The sequence below is a fragment of the Euleptes europaea genome, chromosome 4 (assembly GCF_029931775.1).
Source record: "Euleptes europaea isolate rEulEur1 chromosome 4, rEulEur1.hap1, whole genome shotgun sequence".
In the NCBI taxonomy this organism is placed as follows: Eukaryota; Metazoa; Chordata; class Lepidosauria; order Squamata; family Sphaerodactylidae; genus Euleptes; species Euleptes europaea.
In genome coordinates this window covers 35,977,189-36,001,815 of record NC_079315.1, presented here as the reverse complement: position 1 = coordinate 36,001,815, position 24,627 = coordinate 35,977,189, and positions in this window count along the sequence as shown.

Sequence of the window (24,627 nt, the reverse complement as noted above, 5' to 3'; positions counted from 1 at the left end):
GCACTCGAGTAGATGCCACTGACTGTGCAGGCACCACAAGGCAATCAGTCATTAGTGTGGATGCAAAGGGGGGAGGAATGACAAGTGGCTCATAGAAGTGGTGAATTTGATAACCTGAAAGTCCCTAGGTGGTTACTGGCTCTTCTCTGGTACATGGAATGATTTGGCTCTTAAACTGGACAAAACTGCTTCTGGCTGCAATGTCCATGTGCAGGCATAGTGTGGATGGGCACAATATCGTACTCACAATGAACTTTGCTGAGAAACATCAAGGTGATTCAATCAAGGGCTTGTCTCATCTGTAACTGAAGGAGTTCAATCAAGGTATGTTTGCCTGGCAAATTTGTATACTAGAAAGTTCTCTGCAGGCCTACTCTGTAGAGAATTTCTATAATATCAGTCTTTTCTGCTATCATTAGCAAAATACAGAATGTCTTCACTGCAGGTCCCATTCAGTAATCTCTATTTTCAATTAAAATATTTTAGAGACCTTGTTCAGATTTAGGTAGAATAGGAAACTACTCTATGTCCATTTCTATAATTTTGTCTCCATCCCATTGCCCCAGTGTACAAAATGTTTGTCTTGCATAAGCCCACTAAATTAGTTGCAATTAAATTGCCCATTTATTTTAATAGGAATGTAACATGACTTTCAATGGATTAGAGTATGCCTATTATGCTTGTAATTGAATCAGATACCAAGTTAGGGCTACTGGTTGCAAACTTGCAAAAATCCATCTCTTCCCTTGTGTCTCTTCAGTGAAAACTCTGATGCATGTTTAGGTCCTCTTTCCTTGACTACTTCGTCCTGCTCCTTGCAGGTCTTCCACTGTTACGTTGTAGACCCTTCACCTCTGCCCAGTACTCTGTTGCCCAAATCATTTGTTTCTCTTATCACATCAACCACATTATGCCCCTCCTTAAATTCCTGCACTGGCTTCCATTCATGGCTCCAGCATGGACTTTTGGTTGTTGCCTTCAAAGCTCTCCAAAGCCTTCCTACTCCTATTTCCACTCTCATAACCTGACACATTCTTGATTTTGGACTGTGAACTTTTTATAGGCAGCAATTTGTCTTGTATTCTGTAAAGTCCATAGGCTTGAGAGATGCATCACATTCCAATAATGTTGGATTGAAAGATTCATTGTTCCCCATGACCTGTACATATATTTATTTTATCCCATCATTACATCTGATCAAACATACTGTACAGATTTTTTTTAGCCAAAAGTAAATGTACACATCATTTTCAACTCTCCAGAAAATAATTGTTGTTCTTCACTTTCCCTCAACCATTGTCTTTCCTGAGACTCAGATTATCTCTTTGCTGTATCCCAGTTCCAGTTCAGTTTTTATTGCATAAAAGACATAATAAAAATAAACAAACACCAAAAGCTGTATCCCAAAATATAAAAGAAAATTTTAGCTATTAGCTTCACTTAGTTGTTTTAATGATATATATTAATACTTTTTAATAGATTGTATTGTATTTATTGTTTTTACCCCTTTGGGGTCTTGACTGTGTCAGGAGAAAGGTGGGACAGATAAATACTCTAAATATTAATGGTTTATTTAGGAATGCATTTGAATGATTTAGTTTTAATTTATTGGCAGTTGTAATTGGAGTTTTAAAACTGTGGCCTTTTATGTATTTTTGTAATTGTTGTTCTATACATATAGTTTTTATTGTTTTTTATAATTGTTTTATTTATATTGCAAGCCACCTTGTTCCACAAGGGAGAAAGGCAGCTAATAAATGCTTTAAAAAAAATAAAGGTAATCAATGTAAATCAGATAAGTTTTCTCTCTGTCTTCCAAATGCTTTTGCTTTATAGGAATGCCAGATGTTTGCTCGCTTTCTAGTTCCTCCAGGGAGCTTCGTGTGGCATCCATAGATCTCCCTTCCCCATTTCATCCCCACAACAACCTACATGGCCATATGGGGACTCTAGTTCCTAGTCTAACACACTAAGCACACTGGATCTCTTTTTTGATATTTCCATAACTTCCCTGTTTGTTACACTAATGATCTAGTAATATGTTATTTCTAGAAGCTAGGGATTCTAAATTGCAAATGAATGAATTAATGAACAAACATTCCTATTTGAAATGCATCAGTAATTCCACGTCAGTGAAGTTTTTTTCTTTGAGAAAACCTGAAAATAAATTTTTGTCCCCTGATTGACATTTCCTAAATTGATGAACAACACACCTGTTTTCCCTTTATTTTCTTGTCAACACATATTGATGTACAGCTTGCACGGGACTCATTTTGTTCCCTTTAACAATCTACAGGTGTTTTGTCACTATCGCTGCAATCCTGCACACAAACAGGCAGTTCAAATCCATTGACGTCATATACAATTCAGTATTTACTATGTTTGACAAAATCCTTTTTAAAATAAAAGTTATTGGGTGGATCACATTTTTTTAAAAAAATATCTAGTTTCACAGAAACGGTCCAAGTATGTTTATATCCTGGTTCCTAATTATATTTGCAAATCAGGCTGAATCATAAGATCAGCTACCAACTTCCTTACTCTAATCAGTTATTCCCCCACCCCCCGCGACTTAGAACTGGTTCCTGGGCTATTACTACATTTTCTGATAAGCAGAATTCTTGAGATGAGTGTGCATGGTCTCCTCTGGCTCCCACAGTTCATTTTGTCTTTCCACGGCTCCAGGATTTTTCACTGGAGGTAAGACTGAGCTTTCTTTGACAGTTAATGTTTTATGATATTGAGAAGTTCATCCTCTTTGCTCTTTAAATTGAAAAATTAGCTTAATTGCTTGCATGTGTTTGGTCTCTGGAAAATCTAACAGTTACGTTCTTGATCTGGAGAAGAAGTAATCAGGATAGTTTTTTTGAACAGTAGCAGAAAAGTCTGATGTACTTGCAGTGTCCTTGTGTAATATATCTGCTTTTAAAACAAGGAAGGGAACATTTTTTCAGTTTATTACTGAACAAAATAGATTTGCTACATTTTATTCTCTTGTAAGTGGCATGCTCCTGCCATAATGAAGCACTGGAAAGGCTACTCTCTAGTCTATCTGGTCTGGACTTTTCACCATCTGTTCTTTTTCTGTGGGTGTGTGCCTGGCACAGTGTCCTCGGTTACATTAGTTACGACTGAATCCCACTGAAACTTGTGGTACATTAAATCAAGCTTTCAGTGGGAATGGCAGCCCTGTCCGTGCATGCTTACTTGGAGATAAGTCACACTGAGCACCAAGGAAGGGTGCAACAGCCTTCATCGTGACAATTTAACTGTATTATTACAGTGCAATCCTGAGAACACTTTCCTGAGAATAAGCCCCACGGAATACACTTGAGTAGGATTATGAGAAGGATTTCTCTTAGAGATGGAGAGTTTATAACAGGTCTCCTAAAAGTGTAATCATTCTGAATACTTGATCTAAGAGTTGCCATTCTTCAAGGCGTAGCCCCCTCATAGAGATTCTGGAAGTTAAACCTCTGAAGGCTGGCAGTGAATACATCTGGAACTTTAGCATAAAGATGTGTAAAATGTCCATTCCATGACCACTAAGGCATCTGGTAGCACATTACATTTCACTGCATTTGCTGCCCCTGGAGAGATTTGAACTGAATTGTTTATTTAATACACTATAGACCAGTTCATGGGTTTTTAAAAGGGATATCTTTTTTAAAACCCGGATTGGTTTCAAAATCAAGACTGATCAGGTTAATGAAAAGAAAATTAATCAACTATCAAGCAGGCAGAGAGAAAGCCTTCAGGGGGGGGGCTCAAGTTGTGTCGCACAGAGGCACTGCCGAGCCAGGAGGGCCCCCATTTTATCCCGTTGAAACGCTGGAGGCTCTGCTTCTCTGCTCTGCTTCACGTGTCTCAGTACTGAGTCTCACTGCCAGTCCTTAAAGCTACTTTTAATGGCGACCTTATTACAAAAAAACTTCTTTTAAAATTAATTGAATTACTTTTCTCTTGTTAATCTCTGATTAATCAAAATGAACCAGAGCATGGGCTAGGAAATGCTGTTCTCTTTTAACTCCAAACACATTTTGTCTGTGCAGCATTTCATTTAGCAACAACTTAATTGTAGGTTTTGCTGTTGTTGAACGCTGATCTCATAACTGACTTGGAAATGTAGCCTTCCCTTTGTAGGTGGCATGACTGTTTTATTGTTTAGTTTTATTCTAGAGTCAATGTAATTAATTAATGACAGGGTCATTTGGATTTCTTGCTTTTTTGTTATAACAAGCAAAGAAGAGACCCTTTTTGTTAGAAATTCAAATTATCTCATGGAATTGTTATGGGCTTTTTTCATCTTGTCCAAATGAGTGTTATTTTTCAGATGTGAGCTGGTTTCCTTTGTCTTCTGCTTTCTAGTTCAATATGCAGGATTGTGAGTTTTGCTGGAGGTGTGTTTAAGGCAGAGGCAAATTTAGAAAAGTCCTCTTGGACTGTCAAAAAACCCTGTACTTCTATACATACTTACTTGGGAATAAACTGCTTGGAACCCAGTTGTTCTTACTTCCAAGTGACTATGTTCTGGCGTGGACTGTAAGTACTGCGGCCCTGTAGGCACACAATGATCTGAGGTATCTCCATGTACTTACAGCTCTGCACTCAACAGAACAAGGTTTGGTTAGTGTCCATCTGGGAGGCTGCTTAGGTACTCCATGCATGCCACACAACTCTTGTTGAAGGAAGGACAGAATTCAAACATTTCTTTCAATGAGATTTTATTGTATTTTAATATTTCTGAAACTGCCTTGGAACCTTTTGGGTTAGGGATGTAAAATTTTAAATCAAGGGGGGGAGAGATACATGTGTCGAGGAGCCCGGCCCTGGTTCCTCGTTTGTTTAGAGGTGGGCAAAAGTTTCCCAAAAACAAAGCTCTGTGCTCAGTCGCTGCTCCTGAACCCAAAGCAATATGCTGCCACCAGCCCTTGTCCAAAGATTAGCTTCCAGGCAAAGGCCAAGGACAACCCCTGCCAGCTATTCCCAAATGAAATGCAATGCTCTCCCTGCGAGGTAGAGGAGGATTGCGCCAGCAAACGTTTGCACCTGGTAGGTGGACAAAAATCAGACAGGCACTTCAGATTTAGGCTTGGAATCTGAAAGTCAAAAGACACAGCCAAATAAAGGCTAAAGATTGATTCATAGGATTTGTGCTGGTTACAGGAAAGAAAGGTTTCACGAAGCATTAAGCAAGAAAATAATAAAAAAATTTAGCATAGCTAACTTACATATTCAGGTTTCTATGGTTCAAAGGTTTGGCAAAGCTTCTTAAGCAAAGTTCAAATAAATTATTAGTTTCCAAAGTTTTTCAGCATACAAGATTTCCAGAAGTTGCCCAAAGTTTCTCCAAAAGGTCAGTCCGACCAGAATTCCCCCTTGAGGGCCAAAATCAAATGGGTTTTGATGCCGCAGGTACAGCCTGCCAGCCGTACCCCAAAGCGAACACAATTTGGTTCAGAACTGGTCTGCCTTTATAGTTGTGTTCTCAATGGCATGAGCTCACAGTGGCCAGTGAGTAAATGAAAGGAACTTGCTGTTAATTAGCTGTTTGGTCAGAATGCTGACTTGCTCCAGATAATTGACTTATCCAGGTGCTAAGCCTGCAGTACCTTGCACCTGAATTGCGTCACAAGCATTAAGATTGTGGCTGACCGATTAGTTGCTGGGGTAACTCATGAGCTTCAATTAGGGAGGGGAAAGGAAGCCTTAACAAGAGACAGCTGGGGTGTCTTATCTTGTTCCCTCCACGGAAGCAGCTTTTCAAAGTGAAACTATTTTACTGTTGTAACCTGGGCCAGGCCGACCACCCTCCAGACCCTCAAAGTCTCAACCTTGCAGAAATCATAGGCCTAGAGGCCTGAACCAAGAAAATTATGAAACCCCAAGGAATTGAGGACCCCCATTTCCTTGACAACATGTAAAAATGGATGGGGGACTTTTCAAAGGTGATTTATTGGGATATGAGCGGTGAAAGGCACCAGCCTTTTCATCATAATGGAGTCAGTGCAAGGGTGTATGATGAGCGTGTTAAAGTGGATGTTTCCATCCTAAAGCCCTTGCATGCCCCAGAAAAAACCAACTTGTGACAGCAGTCCTATGCACACTGAAGACTTGGGAGTCGTCCTAACTGCATTGCCACTTCCTAGTAAGCATGCTTTTCTTTAGTTCTTTGCTAACACTTAAAAAAAGATAGTGCCTATCACACCAGCAAAACCTCCTGAGACACTTTCCGAACAGATGTGAAATTGCAATAATTGAAACACAGCAAATAAAATAGACCCAGCGTAAAATAAAAGAACAGCTGATTAGAAGGTAATCATTTAGAATCTTTGCCATCTTATAGGGATCAATAGAACCAAGAAAGGATATTAAAACAAGCTATTCTGAAAGGAAGAAGAAAGAGTGGGGGAAACAGTAAGAACTAAGAAAGGCCTGGGGGGGGAAACATGTTTACATGGTGTCAAAAACGCAGTGAGCTCAACACTAGGTAACTAACAAGTTCCACGCTTGAGAGGCCACAACAGAGAAGATCTCTGTCCTCTCTGCTTAGGTGGCTCATTTTAGCAAGTTCAGGAATACATACCAAATCTAAGGCAGTATGGGAAATGCAGTCCTCAGAATACCCTGGTCCCAGGCTGCTGACATTTTTGTAGGTAATCTGTTTTTGGAAGTGAATGGACAGTAAGTGTAGATTTTATAGGACTGGTGAAATTTTCACTATAATTTATACACTGGCAAGTAACCTCACTGTTGTGTTTCACATCCACAGTCTTTGAAGGCAGCCCACATAGCATGCCTTACAGGAAGCAAGGATAGCCGTAGCCAAATCATGCTTTTCAATGGAAAGAATGCAGCTGGAGAAGAGGCTAACTGAGGAGATCTGTATCTCCATCAAGTAGCAACTCAAAACAGAAAACTTGCTCCCTTGGCAGGGGGAGGGGTTCACCCGCATCGAGAGGGCTACTTCGTATTAGGTCCCCTCAGAGGCCTGCACCCAGTTTTTCAGCCATGTTAAAAATTTAAAAGCAGCCCATGAAAACAAAATAAGGCAACAAAAAAAGAAAGTGATATAATTTAAATGCTTTTTTTGGGTCCGATAGTAGGACTGCCAAGTTGCCCACTATGGCAGATAACCTCCTGTCCTTGAGGTCTATGCTCCTGCTGCTGGTCTTTGGAGCAATGGAAGCAAAGGGTGGGAAGAAACAGTGTTGTGCAATGCTATTATGCCAGTTCTGGTTTCAGGCCAGACATCACAGTGTTGAGTGGCATTCTAAGAATTCCCCAAATCTCCATGGTTTCAGGAACCCAAACCAGAAGCAATGCCAATTTTTGAAGTCTACACCTCATCGCTCCTTCAGGTTGCCGACCCTATGGGATGTGCATAAAAACATTGCTTTAAAACATATCAGTATCTAAAACTGAGGCCCACTTTGAGCTTGAGGCCCAGGCCAAATGGCGGTTCTGACCAACCCCCCCTTCAACTGGCTCAGTTCCCTAGTTAACTGTATTGATGACCAACAAGCACCACAGTGTTATCAAGACTAAGTGTGCTTTCACACATGCCAAATAATGCACTTTCAATCCACTTTCAATGCGCTTTGTAGATGGATTTTACTGTGTGAAATGGCAAAATCTGCTTGCAGACTATCATTAAAGTTCATCAAAAGTGGATTGAAAATGCTTTCTTCAGCATGTATGAAAGCGCCCTAAGCTTCAGTCCATTCACCCTCATCCAGTCAATTACCTACTCCAGGCTGTCCTTCTGAACATTTTCGTTTTTCAGGGCTTGTTCAACGGATTTTATTGTTCCAAGCAAGATATACCATCCCCTCTTGGCCTGAGCCACAGATGGCCACATCTAATCCAAACTACTGCGCTTTGCTTCAGGTCTGTCCAGTGGTGACACACAGTCAGAAGAGAATGCCAGTCTCCTTCCATGCTGTCAACATCGTGATAAACTCATCGGCAACTTTCTCACTGTGCCATCCCAAGCAGTTACTTGGGTGGCATGGCCAAAAAACAGCGCCAACTGACATGCCTGATTTAGATGAAAAGGAAAAGCAAAGCTGAGTGGGCTGATGACATTTCCGTCCCAATATCTAGGTGATCTTTCCAGGTGGTTTCATATGGATGTTGAGAGAGGACAAGTCCCTCTGCACCCTTGTAGTGCACTTGCAAAGTACCCTTGTGCTGAAAAGTGTGCACTGTTGAGATTTATACCTAGTGCTCTTTTTTCTACTATTGCTACCCCAAATAAACAAACCATCCTCCTGAACTTCCACCTCTGCATTTTAAAGGTAGTGAACTCTGGTGTAATTTGATGGATGTTCTGGCTGCGGATATGCTCTTTGCTGCTTCTTTTTACTTATCAGTTTCACTGTCAGCTAATTTTTAAAAATCTTTCTCTTGCACAAGCTCAATTACAGTGAAAGGAAACTGTGCGAAAGCAAGGGGGTTTCAGGTGTGTTTGTTTCAAAGGGGGTTATGCAAAAGAATGCTCCAGAGTCTTGTTTGAAATAGACATCCTGGTAAGAAATGTAGACATGTAGACTTCTGTGGAAGGTTATCCATCAACAGTTGTACTGTTCAAAAAGAAAAAAAATCAGTAGCAAATAATGACCATACTGGATTTGCAAACAGCTGTGCCAAATATGGGAAAAGCCAAATATAAAAATTACTGTATTAACAGTGTTTATGGTTTTATTACCCTGTAATTATATTACATCTTGGGCTGGTTTTCCTTTTCAAGCCAACCTCTAAAATATTGCTGTCTGAACTTGTTCAAGAAACACAGAGTAGGTGAAGTGATTTCTTTTATTGGCCCTAGTATATGTTAGAAGCCTTTTGGGTTGTACAGGGGGAGTATGGGGTCCTGTGACAAAAGAAGGTTAAAAAAAAACCTTTTTGAATGGTTTAGCATAATCTAAACAATATTAAATACTTTAAAATCCCATTGATGCCAATAGAGGAACTATAACTCTTAAACATATTTAAGTTTCTCCCACTGAAATCAAAGGATCTTTACAACATGTAAGCCTCCATGTGGATCTTGCAAACGTCTTTAGAAATGGTGAGGCAAACAACGAATGCTGCTGTATTCACTTAAACTGGAGAGTTCAGTTTCCAAAGGACAGCAACAGTCTGTTCAATTTTAGTCTATTCAGTTTCAGTGGTTGGATAATAATGAAGTTGTACCTCTGATCAACAGTGCATCCCGAATGCCCTAAACAGCATCTTTATCTTGACTTTCTTTTTCTTCTTGCAGTTAAATTCACACATGAAACTGCCTTATACTGACTCAGATCTTTGGTCTCTCAAGATCACTATTCTCTACTCTGACTGGCAGTGACTCTCCAGGGTTGCAGGTCAAGGCCTGGAGATGTCAGGGATTGAAACTTCTGTAGGCAAAACCAGTGCTGTACCACTGAGCCATGGCTCCTCCCTGATTCTTTTTTGAAGAGCAAACATTAAGACAGTCAGATGGAAAATGTTAAATGTCTGCATTTGCTGGAGTGTGGTAAAGCACACTCATGTACACAGACAGGTGGCAATATTTGTGATTGAAATGTTTTAACAATTGGGTTACATGGGCTGCTTATGCTTTCATTTCATCACCCGTAGAACAGTTTTTAAATTCTCACTTGCATTTCGTCAGTTCTGCAAACTGGCCCTTCTGTGGCCATTTTTGCTTCAGAGAATTCCTATGAATTGGGCTTACAGGCTGCATTATCCAAGGGGCATGTCTGAAGAGAGGGCAAAGTTCTTTAAGGATGAGAACCAGCAGTGCCTATAATATTAGACAAATGATCTATGCCAGTTTCCTGTCTGGGCATATTCAGTGTGTGAGTCACTTTGAATGCTTTTTGCCTGTAGTCAGATGTATGACTTAGATCGCTGGAATTTTCTGCCCACCTGAGGCTCAAACTACACATGACATTAACCACATGATGTTTTCCCCTGACATTTTATTTTTGTACCTAAAGCAGCCTCCCTGACTAAAATCTTTAATGGCTGGAGGGGGGAGGCATCTTAACCCTTAATTGTCTGCCAGTTTTTCACCCTCAAATTGGCCTGCCACGATGACTAAATGGAGCCTTCTTGTTCAGAGGAAAAATATCCTCAAATATCAGTGGCTGGTATGATACAATAGAGGAACATTTTGTTCCTTGCTTGCAGGACTTTGGGGGACATCCCTTTGTCCCTTGCGTAAAAGGATGTTGGATTAGAGGGATCTAGCCCCAATCTAGCAGGGCAAATCTTATCTTATGTATTTGGTGAGAACTGCATTTTCTTTCATTCATCCTATGCTACCCTGCCTGTCCCATTTCCCCTCTCTCTGATTTTGTCTGAGAGAGAACAACTGCCCTGAGGTCATTAACAGTGCCATCCTAAGTACACTTTTCTGGGAGGAAACCCCATTGAATAGTCCTGAGTATGATTAGGATAGCACTGCCAGTGAGTGTCAATGTTGAGTGGCAATGTGAACTAGCACTCCCTTCCTTTATCTGCTGTCCATGTTCTCTCCCATCGTCAAACTGTAAGCTCCTTGGAGCAGGGATCTGTCTGTTTGCTTGTGCATTCTGTAATGCCTGAAAAGGTTGTAAAAGTTTTCAATATAAAAAGCACCATGTACATTGATGGCACTTGAAGAGCCTACAATATACATTTACACAAGATTCTGGCCATTTTCTACCAGTTTCCCCATTATCAGAGTCTTCTTTTTCATTTTGCACAAGCGGTTAAGCTGATCTGGTGCATATCAGCTCCCTCCTCCCCACACACACACGAACACAACATCCATATTTAATGCTGGGACTTGTTTATTTCCAATGTAAACTTGAATCATTTTCAAAGGAACTTCCCCTGCTAGTAAGTCGTCTTAGGATTCAGTTATTGCTTTAACTGATTTAACACAGCCTTAATTAATAATGGACCTTTTAAGAGTTAGGGTATAAGTGTCAATACAATATCAAAACACAAAAGCAAGGGAATAGAAGATGAGTTGTAAAATGATGTGAGACAGTTTATTTATCTGGAAGATTTGATATCTCTCCAACATCTGCTTGAGAAGGAGAACAGCAAGAAAACAACATTGAAAATACAAATTAAAACATAACAATAAATAATTATAAAAGCCTGTCCAAAACTATGAAACTAGTCCAGCAGCATTAAATCCTCCTCATGTCAATCAATAAAACAAGCAAGATAAAAAACAGATCATAACAAATAAGAGCAGTGGGGGAAGCATGCAGACTGGTGAGATGCTAGTACCAATATATTGAATCAGTTGTAGCAAGCATAATTTATTTTATGCGTGTATATTATTGATTGAGATAATACTGTCTATTGCAATTGGATGCAAAAATTTCCTCCCTCCCTTTTCTTCCTTCTGTATCCCATAAAAACACAATAAAAACTTATCAAAAAAAAAAAAAAAAAGAGAAACATTTGAATAGTTCTCCGATACAATTTGAAGTGGTACAGCCCCTGGAGGAACTCCCTGCGATTTAAGATCAGCATAAGAGACACTGCTCCAAATTCCATCTCACAGGGAGGCCAGATTGACATCTATACTCCTCAGGCAGCGCCTTCTCTACAGGTGACATTGAACTATCTAGTTATAGTTCCAAGTTAACTGACATTTTGGAGGAACTTGCCAATTAGCCTTTGAAGTTGCTAGTCTGTCTCCTACCCTATGATCGCCATTGCTATACTTTAACCATTAGATATGAATTGCTCTGTTTTTAATTCAATCAATCAAGTTTTATTTCAATACAATATCAGCTCGGAATAAAAATCAAGGTTAGGTTAAAATAATAAAATAAAATAATAAAAGTTGATGATTCTGGGAGGGATGATTTGAAGAAGGGGAGGAAAAATCTTCTATGGGGAAAGGTTTTCAATTAGCCATTTACGAATCCCACTAGACCGGAGGCAAATTTTGGCTACTTATGTGGTTATCTCCCGAGAGGAGTCTCCTAAGAGAAGGGAAACTTTAGCTCTGTTTTTAATTATTATGTGGTTGCTTTAAAATTATTTTAATGTATTTATTGTAATTTTTTCAGTATACTGTTTTGAAATTCCTGAAAAACTGTCAGGAAAAGCCGTGAATAAATAAACCTTTTTGGAAGAGGTTGATTTGGAGTAGAGAGGGAGACAGGGTATTTTTATGTACGTTTATGTAAATTATATAGTTCTGCACAAAGCTTGAACATTGGTTTCCCTTGTTGATAGTCAATATTGTAGCTACTTCACCCCATTAGCTAAGATGAACCATTTTATGATCATTGACCTTAGGAGGATCAGGGTGGAAAGATCATGATAATTTGAAAATATTGATGTAGAGATTTATGAGTGTTTCTGTCTCTCTATGAGAAACCTTTCACACAAATTGTTGTGGCGCAAGTCCAGAACATGCTTAAGAGCTCTGTCTCTGGCCAAAGACCTTGAGAAAGCCAGCGTGGCATAGTGGTTAAGAGCGGCAGACTTTAATCTGGAGAACTGGGTTGGTTTCCCCACTCCTACACATGAAGCCAGCTGGGTGACCTTGGGCTAGTCACAGATCTCTTAGAGCTCTCTCAGCCCCACTTACCTCACAGGGTGTCTGTTGTGGGGAGGGGAGGGGAAGGCGATTGTAAGCCACTTTGGTCCCTACTGAATTGTTCAGGAGGGGGCTTTTATAAAGGGACTAGGGTTGTGATTTATTGCATTAGTCATTGTATGTGTTGTTTTGTTTTTATGGCATTGTTTTCCAATTTTTGTAATCTGTTTTTTGCTTATAGTATGTCATGTCTTAAGCTCTTTTTTCTTTGCAGTGTTTTCTAATGTTGTGATCCGGTCTTATTGCATTGTTTATTGGATATCTGACACTGTTTTTCTTACATTTTATAACATTTTGTAATCTACCTTGAATTTCAGTGAGAAAGGTGGACTACAAGAAGTAAAGAAAATAGGTAAATGACAGGATCAGTGCTTGGATGGGAGACCACCAAGGAAGGCTCTGCAAAGGAAGACAATGGTAAACCACTTCTGCCTAATCATTTGCCTTGAAAGCCCCTTGCTGGGGTCACCGTGAGTTGCAACTTGGCGACACATACATACATACGTCTTTGAAACTGATCAGATAACAGGCCCTGCCTTCAGAGAAAACACTAGCTCTTGCTCAGGTCACTGAATCATTTGTGTTTGCTTTGTAATTTATGAGTTCCCTGTTTTGAGTATGAGCCTGTTACAGCATAATGATACAAAATACTAAGTAATGAAAATTGTCTTGCATTTATACCAGTGTGAAGGAGCTATTAAATAAGAGCAAGCAAAATGCTTTTCCATCTTCTTGAATTGTCAGATATGACTTACTCGTATTTGTCTACCATTGAATTTCCATGATAAATTACAAGATATAGTTTAATAATCTGATCTTTTGATATCATTTTTGTACAATTGTTCTGCTTATACAGTTGGTTTTGATTGTTGGTTTATGAGTCACAGTTGTTGGAATGTGATCCTTTTGCTTTTCTATTGTCCTATTTGAAACTGGGGAGGGAAAGCGACATGATTTACTGTTCCATCCATCCATGGCATGCACTATTACAAAAGGGTAAATAAAATACTAAAACAAAATGTTATGACTTCTATTATTACTGATAATAACAACTAGCACTGGTATCCCAGTATAATCATCTCTGGTTTCACTAATGCCCTACAAGTTTTGTAGCACATTTGTTATGATCAAAATAATTTCCTTGATGATTCCTTTCATCTTTCCCTTAATTATCATTGTAAAATTGACCACTAGCTATGCTTTGTCTCTCTTATTAGGTAATGCTGCAATGTAAAGGCAGTTTCCTACATGTAAATCCCACTGAATTAACATAGGACTTCCTTCCAAGCAGACCTACTTAGGTTTCTTTCCTCCCTAACATCCTAAGCACCTTTTGAAAAATTACACCTTTTGACTTCAATTTAGAAGGGTGTAACTCTGCTTAGGATAGGACTGATCTAACAAACAATTGAAGACGTAAAATGAAAAGTTGCATTATTACTTGCATGGCTGCGATTTCCTTTGTTGACCCCTTAATACACAATCTGATTTTGCCTTTCAATTTTAATAAAATATGATATTGCACTGGAGAACAAAGGTAGATGAAACTGTAGTATTATTTAAGCTTTACATGATTTTGGAGCATTGTTATGGATTTTTATATTTTCCCCTCTGGACCATTTTAGTTGAGCCTCTAAAAGCACAATACTATGCGGAGTTACATGCTCACATTTGTAGGCCACTGACAGGGGGAAACTTGGGGTGGGGGTGGATAGAAAATTTCTGTGGCCCAAGTCAGCTTGAGGGCTCAGTGAAGCTGGAATCATCCTGTATTTAGCAAATGCGTTTCAGTTTATTTTAGGGCAGTTTATTTTAGTGCAGTTCAGCACTACAGCCACTAGGGGCACAGGAAAGGCACAGCAAACAGACAGACCTTGGGCGAAAACACATGATGGTTTCTTTAGCCTGCTTTATTCCCTGTTTCAGCCAGGATCGAACGCACGTTTGGTGCTGTTTGTGGTTGGTTTTAACAGTGATTTTTTAACTATCAGCAAACTTTTAAAACTATGAGCCTGAAGCAAACATTTGTGTATATATGTTGCTGAGAGCATAAACTAACCTGGTATGCCTTCATTTGTCTCTCCCCTTACCATCCAATTCTTATGTTTGTCCCCCCGCCACCCACTTCAAGCATCATTCCTTCTCATCCCTACTCTGACTGAGGAGTTAAAACATAATAATAGAACAGAAAACTTCTGTTATTCTGATTTACAGAATTTATATCCTACCTTTATGCCTTTATGAATAGAAGAGGGGTGCTGTAAAGTTTATATTTCCCACCACAGTAGTGAAAGGGTGATTTCTCCCCTCCACACATACACTTTACATTCATGGTGATCTGTATTAATCTGTAGGGGTTATATATTTAGAATAGTTGATGCCTTCAGTTTATATAAAAGCAAACAATACTGTAGCTTAAATACGTGGCTATAATTTGTACTTGGTTTTAAAATACATTTTGCTTTACCCTTAGTAAAGTGTAAAGCACATGTGAAGACTGAGATTAGAAGTTAGAACTGGGAGTATATCCTATACTGGTAGACATATATACGTGTGTGTGTGTGTAAATATAAAATTACAAAATTTGACACAAGGTCATATAGAGAAATACTGATAGGCACAGAGTGCAAACAGAGTAGAAGATAACGGAGAATCCTTGAGCTGATGCAAAGAGAACTAAAATTTTCAGAATCTTTAATAAATAGAAGAGGAAAGTATTTTTGGCAAGAACTGTTTGGCTGAAAAGATGTAAGGAAAGCTGCCCCTGCTTCTTTTACACAATTATGAATGCTTGTATAAATATATAAGCTATATAAATGTAGAGGCTTCTAAAGTACTGAATGATGTGAAGTCTAGTCCTGTCTCTTTTCCTTTAATGTTTCCTACCTAATGATCAATTATTACTCTATTCGAAGTAACAGAAAGCCAAATGATTTGTTTCATTATATTTGTTTTGAATCAGGATCATGGGAGGAGGAGGAGGAGGCAGGTGGGATTTTTGTCCTGGGGCCCTTGATGGATCTCAGGAGCCCTTCCCCAAGCAAAATCTCAACTTGCCTCTTTCTGAAATCCTGCAACTCAGCAGATGTATGGTAATCCTCAGGCTGCCAAGAGCGGGACTGTGGGGGCAAAATTCTAGTCACTCTATGGACTCATGGAACTTTGCAAGGCTTGTGATTTGGCATTGGGTTGGGTCTTGTTGTGTTAAGAGGGCCTAGAGGGAACTGTTGTCTGAGGGCCCCTGCTAATTTATGGTAGCTTTCGATAAACCTATTCCATCAGCCCCAGGCATGTAGCCAGATCAGACCCAATCTGTGGCAACACCACCTTTTCTCCAGCTTACAAAGCAAACGTCTGTTAAACGTCAATAGGAATATTCAGGTGTCAAGTAACTGATCATTCATGCTCTTTCTACGCTGCCAAACTTTGTTGTTCTTTCTTCTGTTGCCAAGAGCTCTGACTCATCCCGTTCTTTCCTCCAGCTTGCAGTTTGCATATCCCCCCACTCTTGCTAAGATGGGGAAATTAATATTTGTTGTATACAGACTCTCTGGGTATTGTATTCAGATGAGTAACATGCAAAAGAAAAAGAGTTGGGGCAAGTCTGTGCGGATTTCCCTTCTCCTTTGAGCAGTTAATTTGGCTTCCTTTTCAAAATATCTTGCAACTGCTGAGGGTGGGGGAGGGGAGTTGCCATGTAATAAATAATTTGATACCTCACCCTCTGCCATCCCACTGCTACTTTGGGCATCCCTGCAGTGCTTGCGATGTGCAGGGTTTGCATAAATGTAAGAGATGCAAGTTGAGGAGCATTTGCAAAATAAACAGAGACATGCAACATTTCATTAACAGCTCCTTATAAAAGATATAATAGCTAATGAGCTATTAAATCGTTAATATTGACAAATATTGAGAGTGTAAAGAAGTGGGCCACAATCAGTTCAAATCTTGATGAAAGGCATGAAATACCAAGGCAGGGAAATCATCCTCTGATAGATCACCAAACTTTCCAACATTTCACAGATGAAGGTGTGTAACACTGTCCTATTGTAGAGGTCATTTGGTGTGTAGGGGGTACACTATTTGGGTCAATTTGGTTGCATCTTTAACCTGTGCATTTTAAACTGGTGTGCTGTTTTGTCTTATTAATGGACTATTGTATTGTTTTGTGTTCTTGCGAATTAGCTGCCTTGAGTCTAAGGAGATAAGGCAGGATATAAAAGTTCTCAATGAATTAATTAAATGAAATTAAATAGGTCTACTATTGTATGATTCATTTGCAACACTCATATCTCCCCCCCCCCCAACAAGGAACTCTGTGTGAGCTCTTCTCCTGCTCTTGATACATATTGCTGAAAGTTCTTTTCTGCATGTGGTATGCATTGTGCTTTTCTTCTGAGACTGGCTCCTCATGTTGTAGGATATTGTGCTGTTTTAATGGTATAAGGTTGCAAGCAGTAGTACATGTTGCTAAATTGGCAGATCAGTTCACATTGTGTGTATGAATGACTGTGAGCCTCTAAGCAGTGTTAGAAGAATAAAAAAATTACTTGATGTGACCAGACTTGTTCTTCTATTGTGGCTCATGATTAAAGCATGTTTTAAAAAACCACAATATTTTTTTAAATGTAATTCTCTATCTGGCTGACTCACATCAGCTGTTAAATAACTAAAATATTTAGGTAAAGCTGAACACCACCTATAAATTAAAGCATATACTACAGTATCCGATCCCTTCCTGCATGGAATGCCATGTCTATCATTGTTTGATTTATGCTGACTGGGTTTTTGTATATGTAAAACATCCTTAATACCAACATTTATAATATACAGAATTGATAACTGATAGATTATATTTGCTAATATTTCAGAATCATTAACTTGAATAACTTAATCTATATTTGGAATTTCAATTAACTACAGAAACAATCATAGCTAGAATAAATACTGTTGTTATCTTAATCCAAGAAAACTAAGGATACATATACATTACATCTTCACAATGAATTTTGTCCAGTCCACCACTTAAGATTCTCTTCACAAGCCCTACTCTCCCTGATCCCACCTAGAGAGGTGAGGTAGATGGCATTATATATCAAATACCACCACTTACTCATCACATTGTTTCTGAAAGCCTTTTGACTTTCAAGTGTCATTGCTGATGCAACAACCCATCTTAGTTAAGATCATTGCCTAGCTGCAAGATGTGATACCTATGTGGCAGACCACTGGGTAGGCTTCAAGTAATTGCTTCATCACTTGAAGATCCTGCTTTGGATATGAACCTCTAAGCACAGATTGATACAATATCAATTAATTACAGGGGGATCCCATTCAAGCTCTACTGGGATGACCGAAGGTTTTGTAGCTTCAGAGCTTGGTAGAGTGCACTTTTGTTTTGTAATAATTCCTGATAAGACCTTTTGTTTGTTTCTTCTGCTCCTTGTAAGCCATTCTGGAAGCACATGTTTTTGCATATGCTTTTTTAGGTCACCTGAGGCCGTTTTGGAGAAGACAAGATTATTCTATCCATTCACTTTTGGAGACGATATCACTCCAGGTGCTAACACAGGTAAGGAAATTTTAATTTTCAGATTCCCTTAGGGATGGGTGGAGGAGAATCATCAGGCAGTTTTCCACATTTGGCCTAGAAGATAGCTATTTGATGTTGATAATAATGAAAGATGTTTAGGTGGCAGAAAGCGCTTCCTGTTCCCTGCTTAACACTTTCTTCCTTATAATACTACCACTGATGCTTTCAAACATGGATTGTTAGGCATTTGTCTCCAGATGAGTCATTCATAACGTTTCTACAGGAAGAGGGGGGTTGGCGTTCTGATGCCCTGTTACACAGGTGTGTTTGGGGATATGTTTTAAATATTTGTGATGAGTCATCTGACCTCAGCTCAGTTTGGACTGACTTCAGAACATATTCTCCCCCTTTGTCTTATATTTGGACTTTTGTCACCCTCCCTATTACTGAAACAAGCATACAAAGTACTAAGGACTTTTTGAAATGCAAACTTTCCAGGGCACCTGTCTATTTAGTATGGGTATCAGGCATCTTGCCAACTGTTTATCCCCAAGTTCCTTACACTAGCATGATTCTTCTCTTCCAGGCTTGAACTTCTCTAGCCCTGTTTAGTTGTTACATTTTACTGCACGTATGAGGAGGGCACACTACATGCAATCCTCCTGATACCCACAATCAAAGTTTTGTTGAAAGGGGCAGCATGCTTATTTTCAGCATTCTAGGATCCTGGTTTTACAGGGTTCTGGTCTGCATGTACAGAAGCTGAAAACATGTGTGTTCCCCTTTCAGACAAAACACTGATTGTGCGTATTGGGAGGTCTGCATGTGGTGCATTCTCCCAATACGTGCGGTAAAAGATAAGAACTGAAAGAAGCTTGTGATATTAGTATTTGAAATGTGATGCTATATGTTTTTATTTGTCCAGCAGAATATTTCAATATATTGCTCCTCCATGGCAACAGGTGCATTTCCTTGCTTTCTGTGGATTTCTTTTTGGGATGTGTCCTCCTGTTTGGTCTTTATCATGGCTTGTCCTACTGCACTTTCCCTGTTCTTCTGGTTGCTCTTGGTGCATGCATGTGTCCTTCTGAATCCAGGCCTTGTTTCACACTCACCCACCTTCTTTGCTTTCTCTCCATAATGCGGTGATCTTTAAACATGCACACACACAGAATTGATTCATTTTCACTTCTATCAGTCGGGGTGGTCTTACCCATAGGGCACTGGAGCAGCTGATATGGGATCCCTACTTGGAGTCCTCATTCCTCTGTAGCCAGGGGTCTCAGCCCCCGCATAAAGATCCCATCACCACAGAGCTGCCACGGATCCCCTGCACTACCTGAGACTCAGGTGGAGGGAGGACAGTCAGGCTCTTCACTGACCCCCCCCCCTCCATGCTGCCTGAGACTCAGGCAGCACTGCAGGAGAGAGCAAATGCATGGTGGTCAAACCATTAGCCTTTACAGCTGATTACTTTGCCCCCACACTTCCTGAATGATTCTGGGGCCCCATCCTCAAGTTTTGCCCAGGATCCCAGATTCACTAAGACCAGTAGGGCTGCCAACCTCCAGGTACTAGCTGGAGATCTCCTGCTAGTACAACTGATTTCCAGCCGATAGAGATCAGTTCCCCTGGAGAAAATGGCCGCTTTGGCCATTGGACTCTACGGCATTGAAGTCCCTCCCCTCCCCAAAGCCCGCTTTTTTCAGACTCTACCCCAAAAACCTCCCACCAGTGGCAAAGAGGGACCTGGCAACCCTGAAGACCACCCCTGATGTCAATAAAAGGCCCTTCCGATATTTTGTACATCTCAGGCATTAAATGTGCATACTGAAGGGGATAGGATCTAGGGTGGGAAAGGGGAGATGTTCAAGGGGTTGGGCGAAAGTATAATACACTTTATAGGTAGCCCCAGACACTTAAACCAATAACAATAAAATTTCACCGGTATTCCTATAATATTATTTACACTGCACATAAAAGTATTTGCACTATTCAGTTCATAAAGCGATTCCCTGTGCATGCAGAAGCTCTGATGCATGGAAAAAGCACCTCTGTGAACAAGTAACTGGAACAGAGAGAGCAGCACATCAGTGATGGAAATTATATTATTTAAAATATATATTACTTAAAATAATAATAATAATAATAAAGTAAGTATATCTTGATTCAGCATTGTTTGGGGGGGAACATCAAAAATATATTTGAAAAGTAATATTATTAATAGGTTTAAATATTATATGTTATATTTGACCGAATATTATGATTTAATCATAATTCAGTTCTATAATAATGTTTAATTTTAAGATGGTATTTTTAAGTATCTTATAAAAACCATGTTTTACAATAAGACTTTTATGGCCATTAAAGCATGGGCATGTGCTGATTCCCCCCCAATATCGCACATTTTCCCCAAAAAACTACATGCATGGGGGAAAGGAGCACCTGGGCAGAGCCACTGCCACTCTGTTCTCCTCCACCCCGCTGTCTCAGGGCAGAGGCGAGGGGAAGCCGGCGGCAGGGGGGGTGGAGGTGGCGCCCATCTGTCTTCTCCTCCCCAGCGGCCTGTGCGGCGGCCTCAGTCTCTTGCCCTTCTGCCTTCTCCTCTCACGGCAGCAAGGGGGAACGCAGAGCAGCGGCAGCTGCTTTCCCCACCCTCCCCAGGTGGAGGCAAGTGAAGACTGCAGCGGCTGGGGAAATCGGCTGCCACTGCTCTGCGCTCCCCCTTCCCACCCTCCCCAGGGTGGAAGCGAGTGGAGGCTGCAGCTGCTGGGGAAAGGAGCCGCCGCCACTGCACACTTCCAGCGGTGGGGGGGGTAGAGGTGTGGGAAGGAGAAAAGGTCCTGTCACCGCTGATGCTGCTGCCCCCGCCAGGGCCGGGCAGTAGCTTCGGCGGGGCAAGGAGCTGCCCCTGCTGCTGTCAGGACCCGGAAGTCTCCCTGCGGGGACTCAACCAAGGCTCTGAGCACACACAGGGGAACTCCTTCCTCTGTTGCGCACCTTCCATATAAGTCGTGACAACAGAGGAATGGGAACACCCTGGGATGTGGCGAAAGGGGGAGGGGTCAACATGCGCTTGGGTGAAGCACGTGCTTGTAGACCTCCCCAATTGGCTACATTCCCGGGAGAATGGAAGGAAAAAGCAGCCATGCGTTAATGGCCTGTGTGTGTGTGTGTGTAAAGTGCCGTCAAGTCGCAGCCGACTTATGGCGACCCCTTTTTGGGGTTTTCATGGCAAGAGACTAGCAGAGGTGGTTTGCCAGTGCCTTCCTCTGCACAGCAACCCTGGTATTCCTTGGTGGTCTCCCATCCAAATACTAACCAGAGCTGACCCTGCTTAGCTTCTGAGATCTGATGAGATCAGGCTAGCCTGGGCCATCCAGGTCAGGGCGTTAATGGCCTATGCGTACTAATATGTAATATTGTGTTACTGTGAATATTGACTGTTATCTCTTGTTTTGTGATTCATACTCCCAGTTTTTATTTAAATGTAATGTTTGTAATTACCACTACACAAAGGAGTATGGCAAGCTAATCTTTATTCCCTTCCAGAAAAAATGTAAGTAAGTACTGAAGCCACAATCTAAGACAGCTAGAGGAACATAAACATTAAATAAATCATTTTAAAACCCTAATGATAATTTAATGCCGAACCACAGACAGGAGTGTTGCTCCTCATGATAATTTGGCAGCCTGTAAAAAGATTGTTTTAAACTGCAGAACAAAGCTCCTGAACTATGTTCCAAGGTTTCAGTCACCCACGACGCCGCTAGATTCATTTTGTATAGATGTAAAAAAAAAACAACAACATTAGAATGTGATCTACTTTGGACAGAGCTCTGCAATAGTCCTCACATCAGTATTAGAGAAGCTATGAAAAATATACTGCTTTCTAATGTGTGGGTAATAGCTGGTTCTTTTTTAAAACATTAAGTTTTGAGATCTTGGGGTTATAGTAATAGTAATAGCAATAACCAATAGGATGGGAGGGAAGGTGGCATGGTATAGCCCGATCTCATCAGATCTCAGAAGCTAAGCGGGGTAAGTATTTGGAAGGGAGACCACTAAGAGACTCTGCAGAGGAAGGCAATGGCAAACCACCTCTGATTCTCACTTGCCTCAAAAGCCCCTTGCTGGTGTTGTCATGTCGGCTGCAACTTGAAGGTTAAGACTCTAGAGGTGACTATAAAGAGCATCCAGGCAGCATTGGCAACTGCAGTCTCATTGCATTTTAGCAGTCATTCACCTTCTGGCTTTTCATGTTCACACAAGAAAATTAAGTTGCGAATAATTGGTATAGTGTATCAATAGCCCAATTTCCAATGATCTGCAGATGAAACCTCTTAAAGAATGAAAAATATGCTATGCTTTCACATTATTTATCCTCATGAACTTAAATTGATGTTATTCAGTTGGTTGAAGTGGTCTGAAGATGTGAAGTATGACCAAGTCAACATATATACTGCCCTATGTTTGTCAGATGAGATCACAGATGGCCAGATAGACAGATGTTTCCCTGATGGCATCTCATCTGTGGACTCCCCTCCAACAAAAGGTAAGAGAAGCAGGTTCTGCTTCAACTAGCCACCTACACAGCCCTGTGCATTATTTATTTATTTATTTGTAATATTTTGTCTTTGGATTGTGCAGACCATTCGTATCTGCTATAAGAAGACTGGAACTCAGTATCCTAGATCACTGCAAGCACATCCCACTAGTTCATAGTCAACATCAGCTGCTTTTAAGAGATGAGTCTCACTGCAGGAGATCTGTAGAGCTGCGACATGGTCATCTCCAGACACCTTCGTTCGCCATTATTCTGTAGATGTTGGTACGAGACGAAATGCAGCAGTTGGGACAGCAGAGTCCTGCATTCACTGTTCAACTGAGAGCTCATCACCCACCTTTGGGTAAGAGGCTAGACAATCTCCCAGTGTGAGATTGCACAGAAGACGAAAACGGAGTTGCACTTACTTGTAACTGTTGTTCGTCGAGTTGTCGGATGTGCAGGCACACATCCCTCCCTCCTGCCCTGCTGTGTTGTTTTTGTTTGTTTCAGGAGCTTACTCGTCAGGCAAAATAAAGAACTGTGGGAGAGGGGGCGCCACTTCACTAGGTCGCGTCATTTTGGAAGGAAAATGAACGCATGTGTGGTGGAGTCGGTGCCCCTATCTAGGATTAAGAAGCTTGGAGTTCCTTTCCATGGCAGGCCTGCCAAGCGCAGTCCCAAAGTGTGCTGCATGGAAGACAACTTGACGAACAACAGGTACAGGTAAACGCCTTTCTCCTCACCACTTCAGGACCCAAGACAGGTAGCAACAATCGAAAAACAGCATAAAAACAATTAAATAACAGACATTAAAACAACCTATATACATTAAAGCTAGATTAAAAACGAAGTTAAAAACACCTTATGCTCCCAGCAGTAGGGTATTCTTTCTTTGCCAGGCTCAGACTGCCCCAAAACTCTTCAGAATGACTCTGCCTTATAGCTTCACTAGAAAGTCAGAGGACTTGAAGCCACCATGACCTCTTCCTGGAGACTGTTCCATAAGCATGGAGCAGCCATTGAAAAAGCCGGGGCCCAAACAATTGCACAATATGCCTTCATCCAGGGCTCCCAAACCTTTTTGAGCCTGGGGACACATTTGGAATTCTGATACAGCATGGTGGGTGCAGCAACAACATGGCTGCGACAAAGTGGCCTCTGCCACAGGAGGCGGAGCCAGCCACAAAACTATTGCTACAGCTTAACCTCAGTCACAGAGTGGAGTTCCTCATGCTGTGGTGGCAGCTGCTGACAAAACAACATTTAAAAAAATCTGCACAGCCAATCAAATCTCCAATAGTCGATAAGCCCTGCTGGGCAAAAGGCCTACCTGTCCTCATCCACTTCCTAAAAACACTTTGTGGGTGCCAGAAAAGGTGTCAGGGGGTACCATGGCACCCACGGGCACCATGTTGGGTACCCCTGCCTTAGACAAAGGGGGTATCACCAACAGACCTTGCAGGTTTGACCAGTCAATCAACAGACCTTGATAATCTTGCCTCCACAAAATATATTATTAAGGTGAGGATCCACAGAATTTGTAGAGTGTGTACCATATATGGTCTTGATTGCAACTTAAATTTCTATATGAATTTGTATGCATTATTGATATAACCTGAACTTAGAGTGACCAGATGCAAAAAGATGGCCAGCATCCTGGTCCTTGTGTAGAAAAGGGAATGAGAAAGGCTGCACCTGTTTAAATGTCTATTTTGTATTGCAACTCAAATGAACTTGATTCCATTTCTCATCTGGAAAAGATTTCTTTTGAGCTGTCACTAAGTATTTTGCAATGCAGGAGTGCATGATATTCAGGCCCTACTAAAGCTCAGAGTGTACTGAGGCTGTTTAATATTGTCATATTCAATAAAGATTGTCATACCTTTTTGTGGGTTTTAACTACCTTTTTGTGTGGGTTGGTGCTGCTGTCTCTCTGATCAT